Below are 10,144 nucleotides of genomic sequence, written 5' to 3'. Positions count from 1 at the left end.
GCGGCGGAGCTCCTGAGCTCAGCGGAGGGGCGAGGGGTGGCCGGTGACGGCTGCTATGGCGAACGGCGGCGATGGTGGTGTTCGGCCGTGAGAGAGAGAGCGAGGGAGAGGAGGGAAGAACCGCGGGAGAGTGGGAGAGAGCAGGGGGGAGGGCGTGGCGTCGTCCGGGGCATCGAGGCGAGGAGGGGAGGGGCAGGCAGGCAGGCGAGTAGGTGGCGTGGCGCGGTGGCGCGCGCGCGCGCCGGCCACACTCCCCTCCCTCTGTCGAGGACGAAGACGACAGAGGAGGGAGGCGGGCTGGGCCGCCTGCTGGCTGGGCCGGCCAGCTGGCTGGGCTGCACAGGGAGGAGCCCAGGTAAGGTCCTCCCTTTTATTTATTTCTGTTTTTTTAATTTTCTGACATTTGTTTTGATTTAAATAATATATTAAATCATTTATTTACCTTATGCCAATTTTTGCAGGAGCTAGATATATTATTCCAGAGCTCCTTTTATAAATGGCATAATATTTGGACATATATTAATATATATAAATAATATATTTCCAATGCAAATATTTATGCATTAATTCCAAATGCCCAAAATAAATACCTATGAGCTCTTAAAAATATTGGTTTGATTTTTATCTCTGTCCAATATTTTCAGAGAGCAACATGAGCATTTTCTTGGACCCTTTTGGAGAAATTTTTATTTGGGTCATTTTTCAGAAATGATTCTGAGGGTTTCACAAATCCCCATTTCAAATTAAATGGAATTTTAAACATGATGCACACACTCTGATGCATGACTAGCTAGGGTGTGACAACTCACCCCCACTCAAAAGAATCTCGTCCCGAGATTTGGGTTCCTCCGGGAAGAAGGCGGGATACTCAAGTCGAAGACGATCCTCCCTTTCCCAAGTTGCTTCATCCTCAGAATGGTGCGACCATTGAACTTTGAGAAACTTGATATTATGACGTCGGGTGGTACGTTCGGTTTGATCGAGAATACGAATGGGGTACTCTCGATATGTAAGATTATCTTGGAGATCAAGCGTTTCGTGGTCCACTCCACAGATAGGATCCGAGAAGCAACGCCTGAGTTGAGAAACGTGGAAGACATCGTGGACTCTGGAGAGGTGCGGAGGTAGTTCCAACTGGTAGGCAACTTCTCCTCGTTTGGCGAGAATGCGAAAAGGTCCAATGTAACGAGGAGCCAATTTGCCTTTGATACCAAAACGATGGGTTCCCTTCAGAGGGGTGACCCGAAGATAAGCCTTCTCGTCAACCTCGAAAGTCATAGCCTTATGTTTTCGGTCATATTGACTCTTTTGACGAGATTGGGCTGTTTTCAACTTTTCACGAACGATGCGAACTTGTTCTTCTGCTTCCTGAATCATATCCGGGCCAAAGAATTGTCTTTCCCCGGTCTCTGACCAGTTAAGGGGTGTTCGACACCGTCGTCCATAGAGAACTTCAAAAGGGGCTTTACCCAAGCTAGATTGATAGCTGTTGTTGTAGGCGAATTCGGCAAATGGAAGACACTTCTCCCAGTCCATTCCGAATGAGATAACAGAGGCTCGAAGCATGTCTTCTAGAATCTGGTTGACGCGTTCCACTTGACCACTCGACTGAGGGTGGAAGGCGGTGCTAAAGGAGAGACGGGTTCCCATAGCATTTTGGAAACTTTCCCAAAATCGAGAGGTGAAAAGACTTCCTCGATCCGAGTTGATTTCCAAAGGAACACCATGGAGGGACACTATTCGGGAGATGTATAAGTCTGCCAGCTGGCTAGCGGTTACACTCTCACGAACAGGTAAGAAATGGGCTAATTTGGAAAGACGATCGACCACGACGAAGATAGCATTATTCCCTCTCTTGGTCCTGGGAAAACCGGTAATGAAATCCATACCAATTTTATCCCATTTCCATTCAGGAATAGCTAAGGGTTGAAGGGTGCCAGCAGGCCGTTGATGCTCTGCTTTTACACGACGACAGACGTCGCAATTTGCAATATACTGAGCAATTTCTCTCTTCATCCTAGTCCACCAGAACCTCTGGCGTAGGTCCTGATACATCTTAGTACTACCGGGATGAATGGTGAGAGGAGATTCATGAGCCTCCTTAAGGATCAAGTGCCGTAGATGCTGGTTCTTGGGAACCACTAGACGGTTCTCAAAGTACACAACACCATGATCATTTGTGGAGAAACAACTAGCACCTCCGCTAGCAATGTTCTCCTTGATTTTAGATATTCCCTTATCTCGCTTTTGGGCAGCGATGATTTGATCCGTAAGAGTAGGTTTTGCTACCAAGGTGGAAAGAAAACCTTGAGGTACAATGTGAAGGTTAAGCTTCCGAAATTCCTCATGGAGAAGCGGTTGACTTTGTTGTAACATCAGGTTGTTACAATAAGATTTACGACTTAGCGCATCAGCCATGACGTTGGCTTTCCCTGGGGTGTAGGTTATTCCTAAGTCGAAGTCTGTGATCAACTCAACCCAACGTCTTTGCCTGAGATTCAAATCCGGTTGGGTGAAAATGTACTTCAGACTTTGGTGATCAGTGAATATTTCGCAACGATTACCGAGGAGGTAATGTCGCCAGGTCTAAAGTGCATAGACTACGGCTGCAAGCTCTAGATCATGAGTAGGATAATTCTCCTCATGTGGGTGCAATTGCTGTGAAGCGTAGGCAATTACGTGTCGATCTTGCATGAGAATGCAACCTAGTCCTTGTCGCGAGGCATCGCAGTAGATAACAAAGTCCTTGGAGAAGTCTGGCGGTACCAGTACGGGAGCAGAAGTCAGGCGTCTTTTCAGTTCCTGAAAGCTGTGCTCACATTGTGGAGTCCACTCGAACTTCTTATCTTTCTTGAGGAGTTCGGTTAGAGGTTTAGCAACCTTGGAGAAGTTCTCGACAAAGCGACGACAATAGCTCGCTAAGCCCAGAAAACTCCGAACTTGCTTGACCGATTCGGGTGGAGTCCAATTAAGGACGGCTTGAACTCGCTCAGGGTTAACAACAATTCCTTTACCAGATATTACATGACCCAGATAGGTCACTTCTGACAACCAGAATTTACATTTAGAAAATTTGGCATAAAGGCGATGCTCTCGAAGTTTCTTCAACACTAGCCTTAAATGTTCGGCATGTTCTTCCTCGTTCTTGGAGTAGATGAGTATATCATCGAGGTAAACCACGACGAATTTATCCAAATACTCCATGAAGATTGAGTTCATTAACCGAGAGAAGGTGGCTGGAGCGTTGGTTAATCCGAAGGACATGACGGTGTACTCGTATTGGCCATATCGAGTAACAAAGGCCGTTTTAGGAATGTCCCCGTTTCTGATTTTGATTTGATGGTAGCCCAACCTCAAATCCATCTTGGAGAAGACTGAGGATCCAGCGAGCTGATCATACAAGTCGTTGATCCTGGGAAGCGGATATTTGTTCTTGTTGTGACCAAGTTGACAGGTCGGTAATCTACAACCATCCGGTCCGTACCATCCTTCTTCTTGACGAATAGGACGGGGCAAGCCCACGGAGATGAACTAGGGCGGATGAAACCCTTTTTCAAGGACTCATCGAGTTGTTTCTTAAGCCCGGCTAGTTCTAGTGGTGCCATCTTATAAGGTCTTCTAGCAATCGGAACGGTTCCAGGGATGAGGTCTATTACGAACTCGACATCCCTGTCAGGTGGAACACCTGGCAATTCCTCTGGGAAGACATCCGGGAAGTCACGGACTACCGGAATGTCCTCAAGGTCTGGCAAAGGGCTGGCGTTAAGAGAATATAATTGTCGCTTGGTTAATCGGGTCAAGACATTGACTATCTTCCCCGAAGGATGAGTGAGTTGAACAGTCCTAGAGAAGCAATCAATTTGGGCATGATGAGCCGACATCCAGTCCATACCCAGAATGATATTAATATCTGAAGATTTAAGGGCTATCAAAGACGCGAGGAAAACAAGTCTGTCGACTTGGATTTCATTTCCATAACTTACCCTAGAGGTCTGCCATCTAGACCCGGGAGTAGAAATTTCCATAGTGGATGGCATGTCACAGAATGCAGTGTTATGCAAACGAGCATAGTTCTCGGATATAAATGAATGAGAGGCTCCTGTATCGAAAAGAACAGATGCCGGGTGGCAATTAACAAGAAGCGTACCGAGAACGATGTTGGGATCCTCTTGAGCTTCTTCGGCAGAGATACAGTTGACATGGCCACGTGAGGCGGTGACCGGCTTGGCGTGGAACACTTTTCCTGTCGGCTTGCCACGGCCAACAGCTTTAGCAGACTGGTTGGGGTTAGTCTGGGGACACTCACGCATATAGTGGCCAGATTCCCCACACTTGAAACAAGTTACGGAACTGGTACGTGGAGGAGCATTGTTGGTTGGACCCCCATAGGGCTTGGCTGGTGCAGACTGTTGAACAGGGCGAGGCGCCTGGAAAGATGGCCTCGGTGTGAACCTGGGTGGCAGGGCGGTGTTGGGTACCCACACGCGGTGCTTCTGAGGACCAGCACCGGATGAGGAACCCATGTCACGGCCATGCTTGCGTGTTGCATCATAATCAGTCTGACCAGTTTCAGCACTGATGGCCTTGTTGACAAGTTTCTGAAAAGATGTGCACTCATGCAGACGGAGGTCACGGCGAAGCTCAGGACTAAGTCCCTTACGGAACCTTGCTTGCTTCTTGGCGTCAGTAGACACTTCCTCAGTTGCATATCGTGCGAGGTTACCAAACTCCCTGCTGTAAACATCCACAGAAAGTCGGCCTTGGGTGAAACTGCAAAATTCCTCACGTTTACGGTCCATGAGACCCTCCGGAATGTGATGTTCACGGAAAGCCTCGCTGAACTCAGCCCAAGTAGTGACATGGCCCGCTGGGCGCATAGCTCCATAATTCTCCCACCATAGACTGGCGGGGCCTTCAAGATGATATGCAGCAAAGGTGACCTTGTCAGCCTCCGCTACCAGCGCGGAACGCAGTTTGTGAGCGCTACTGCGAAGCCAGTCATCAGCGTCGAGAGGCTCGACGGAGTGGTGGAACGTGGGTGGATGCAATTTGATAAAATCACTGAGTGACACCACGTTAGTCCTCTGATGGTGTGCCGTGTTCTGTTCAATACGCTCCAACAAACGGTTGGTCTCCCGCTTGTTTCTCTCAGCTTCCATCATAACCTCGGCTAGTGAAGGAGGATGAGGCAGATTTGCATCCCTGACTTCACTGCCTTCGGCCTGCTCTTGAGGAGCAGGGTTAGCGCGCGTGTTGACCATCCTAGGTAAACAAGACAATGATTTAGTCAGGATGATAAAATTCCAACATAGGATACAAAATGTAAGGAATAACTCGGAATGCAAGATGATCATCCGTATGACATGGTAGATACAGAAACTGCTTCTTTTATTCCATCGTCATACACACCATACAGGGTTTAGTACAAGACCAAACAAAGTACTATTACGGTGAAAAGAGGATTACATCTCATCGGAGGCATCCCAAGCTCCTATACATTATTTTTCTACACCTCCGGAAAGAGTACAAACTAGGTCATATCCCACGAGTCACGCGGGACAATAGATGACACAGCTAGTGCGAACTAGTGATACTACCACTAACTCAGACCGATCCGTAGTAGTCCTCGTAGAAGTCACCTCCATAGCCTGGAAGCTCAACATGATCATCCGGAAACAGACGATCTCGCGGAGCTTGTGGACCATAGGGGCTAGGATGAGGTCTTGGACCAACAGACGGTGGCCTGCGGGGACCGCGAGGTGGGGTGATGCCTCCTACATCACGCCAACCCATCACGTCTGGCAGAGCAGATCTCACAGGATAGAGATTGCGCATATCTGAATATCCAGCTTGCACCGCCGGTGCGAACCGAGTCAATGTGGCCCAGTGGTCAGCACGGGTATTGAAGAGCTCTAGCCTCAAGGCCTGATTTTCACGGTCCTTATCCTCGAGCATCTCAGCAGTGGTGCGAGTCCGTGAATCCTCCTGGGTGGGGTCAGCATAGATAGCCTGGAGATACCCTTGTGCTCCCGGAAGTGATCCTGGCATATACCGGAAATCAGAGTCCCGAAATAGACCAGACCTGACTCGCATGATGGTCATCATAGAGTAGGCGGCGTCCTGCACAACCATCTCAATGGTAACCCCGAGTCCATAGGAGCAGTGAAGGGGCTCGGTGGATCCAGGATAAGATGGAAATATCCTGACAGTGCAGAGATACTGGCTTTGATTGAAGTCCCGAAATTGCTCTTCGACCGTGTACTCAGGATACCAGCGGTATCCAGCCTCAGTCATTACCCTGACCAACTTGGCAGTATGTCCGGGTACATCTAGGCATCGAGTCAGGCGAACCACTTGATTGAGGTCGCGAGTGGCCATCTGAAAGCACAATCATAATGCAAAGGCATTAGAATTTCTAGCAAAATTTCGGCAGCATAACAGCTGTAAATGCTCAAGAAGGATTTGAGACATTTGACAAAGGATTACATACACACTCAATATCATCATATCAAAGTTCTGAGACCATCCTAGCAACATAATGTAGTAATAGGATTGAACTAGGCTTGTATCCATCAAACCTATAAGGTACTACTGATTAGTAACACGTGATCCTGATAGAGAGAATAGATCCTAATTCCTTAACCCCCGGTGGAAGAATGGACTGACTCAGATCAGAATGTCATTAGGTAAAGGAGTAAAAAGAGCCTTACGTTCCAACCCACAAACAATTCCCCTACATATAACTAAAGAATTTCTAGACTCAACATCGACCAGTTTGGCTTGGAGAACCTACAGGCAGTCAAGCTCTGATACCAACGCTGTCAGGACCCCGACTCGATGTCACATCGATCTAGCCGGTAACACCTCATATCACTTTGCGGCCTCACGCACGGTATCCCCACGGGTGTCGCCTTACCTTTGCCCGGGACCGTTTGCGCCTTTTGGCTCACGTATATGATAGTGTCGCTAGCATCCATATGATAAGGAGCCCGGGCTGACATGACTAGTCGTAAACCCAAAGTGGCACAGACTTACAGGGACAGGCATCCATGACCCAGCTTCGAACGTGTCGGTCATCAGCAAGTGGGTCCGGGCTGTAGCACTGGGCTAGCAGGACTCCGGTAAACCGGGCTGTAGCGGGCTAACAGGACTCCGGTACTCAAAGCGTGACATTTCCCCGAAGGGACAGACACAGGAACGAAGAAGGACACATGCCGGCCAGCCTAAGTGTTCCAGAGCAGTAGCAAGCTACCATGGCTCAGCGGTAACACTAGGAGACATTTCCTGGTAAGAGAGGCTACTAAAGATAAACAACTAGGTAGTCAGATCCCACACATACCAAGCATTTCAATCATACACACAATATGCTTGATATGTGCAAATACAACGAAGCATCACAACATGACTCTACGACACAAGTACTTTATTTAAGGCTCAGAGAGCCATACATAACATACACAAGGTACAGGTCACACGACCCAGCATTCAAGTCATACAGTCATACAAACCAGCAGCGGAAGTAACTTGTCTGAGTACAGACAACTAGTAAAATAAAAGAGGCTTGGAAAGCCTAGCTATACTACGTGGTCCTTCACAAGCTCAGGGTCACCACCTGGGTCTTTAGCCTACTCGTTGATGTCAACGTCTACATAGAACCCATCAGAAGGGGTTGCAGCGTCTTCTGTAAAAATGTAAATTATAGCAACATGAGTACAAAGGTACTCAGCAAGACTTACATCAGATCCTACATACATGCATATTATCAAGAAGGGTTGGTGGAGTTATTGCAGCAAGCCAGCTTTGACTCTTGGCTAGACTATCCTACGATACTCCAACTTGAAATGGTTTTGCGCACACGAGTCCACTACTCACCACTTCAATACACTACCGAGGATCCACCTCCGTCTTCCTACGGAAGAGCCATCCTCGGCACTCACACTTATCTTGAGAATTTTAGCAGTTTCCATTTACTTGTCTATGAACTGTATAGGCAACCAAGTAGTCCTTTACCGCGGACGCGGCTATTCGAATAGGTTATGATAACCCTGCAGGGGTGTACTTCTTCATACATGTTTCCACCACTTAGCGTCTGCACACGACATGTGCTCGGCAGACTTCAAGCGAAAGCCGACGTGGGTGTAGACCACGACCTACCTAAACACTTAAGCCTCTAGTCCAGGTTTATCGCCTATCCAGGTTCCATCCGCAGGGAGTCCGGCCTAGGTTTCCCATACGGCCCCGAACGATGTGAACAGGGTTCCCGAGATACCTAACGGGTATTCGGTACACCCGGCCACGTACCTACCGCATCACAGCCCACCCCTACGGTCAGCGCTGTCCACGGCCTTCAGTAGGCTACAAACACCAGAAACTACTTGCAACTCCTGGACAGAGAGCTAGGGTGAATAAGAAGTCAAGCGGGGTCATATTTCAGGGCCCAATGCATGGTAGTAGCTGTATCTTAAATCACACATACAGATCTCAGTGCTTAAGGTCGGCTTCAATGAAACAACCCACCATGTACTCCTACATGGCCTCTCATCGATACCTTTACCAAATCGTGTTCACCACACCACTCTCATTACCGACGTAATCATTTCACTCTAGCCCATCACCCAGATGAACCAGACCTGACACGACTCTAAGCATAGCAGGCATAGCAAGGTAGGAACAACACATACATATGGCTCGATCAACTCCTACACATGCTAGTGGGTTTCATCTAGTTACTGTGGCAATGACAGGTCATGCAGAGGAAATGGGTTCAACTACCGTAGCACACAGCAGTTTGAAACGCGTTGTCTTAATGCAGTAAAAGAGAGCAGGAGCGAGAACATGGGATTGTATCGATATGATCAAATGGTTGCTTGCTTGCCTGATGGTTCGATGCACTGATACGGTTCTTCGTTAGGGTAATCACGGTACTCCTCGGAGGCAGAACCTGTCGTAAAGGACACCGATACACAACCATCACCAAAGAATGTGCAACAATATGATGCATGCATGAAACATGGCAATATGAGTGTGTTGGGCTAATGCAACTAAAACCAGAAGGGTTTGAACAAAATTGAATCAAAGATTCAAATTTCAAACTTAAACATGGCCTTTTAAAGTGCTTTTCCTTATTCTGCTTAAAACATCAATTTAACTTGTTTGATCATGCATGAAAATAGTACAGATGGATAGATTGGATTTTTCTGATCATTTTTCATATATAATTTGTCTGATTTGGAGTTACAGAATAAAAGTTATGAATTTTTGAAGTTTAAATAATATTCTGGAATTTCCTGATTTAAATTAAATCCAGAAATATAAATATTGCGCCAGCATGACGTCAGCATGACGTCAGTGGTCAACTGCGGCTGGCTGGGGTCAAACCTGACGTGTGGGGTCCACACGTCAGTGACAGGGGGGGTTTAACAGGGTTAATTTAATCCTAATTAGGAATTAGTGGCGTTGGGGCCCACTGGTCAGTGTCAGGGGGGGTAGTTAGTTTAACTAATTCGGTTAGTGCTAATCCTAATTAGCTAACAGGGCTGGGCCCACCTGTCAGGGACACAGGGGGGGTCCTGCCGTGGTCAAGGTGGGTCAAACCCACCGGCGACATGACGCCGGCGAGGCCCGAGACGGCGGCGCGATGCGGAAACGCGCTACAGGGCACGGGCGAGGCCGTGCTTGGGCTCGTTGGAGAGCCCTTGCTCCCGCGCGTCGAACGGTGGTGGTGGCCGTGCCTGAGGTGGCCGGTACCGACGACGGCGAGCTCGTGAGCGGCGGCCGGAGTTCGGCCAACGGCGGGTTAGGCGATGCAGGGCGCTAGGGGAGGCGTTGGTGCGTGCTACGTGCTCCTGGTGAGGTGTGGAGCACGATGGTGTGCTCGGCTTCGAGCTACAACGGCTCCAGCCACGGCGGCGACGAGGCACGGCAGCGGCGAGCTTCAGAGCTCAAGGGGGCGGCAACTACAGGATGCTAGGGACGACGGGGCAAGGGGGAATCGGGTCAGTGGCTCACCGCGGAGCTGCAGGGATGGTTAACGGGCTCGGGGACGTTCGGTAGCTCTCGATTCGACGGCGACGATCTCCGGTGGCCGAGGAGGGGAACGGCGACGTGGGCGGCGATGCAGGGCTTCCGGAGGGGCTTGGCTTGG

The sequence above is a fragment of the Triticum dicoccoides genome, chromosome 6A, assembly GCF_002162155.2.
Source record: "Triticum dicoccoides isolate Atlit2015 ecotype Zavitan chromosome 6A, WEW_v2.0, whole genome shotgun sequence".
Classification (NCBI taxonomy): Eukaryota; Viridiplantae; Streptophyta; class Magnoliopsida; order Poales; family Poaceae; genus Triticum; species Triticum dicoccoides.
The sequence above is the reverse complement of the archived record's forward strand: the minus strand, read 5'-3'. Positions refer to the sequence as shown.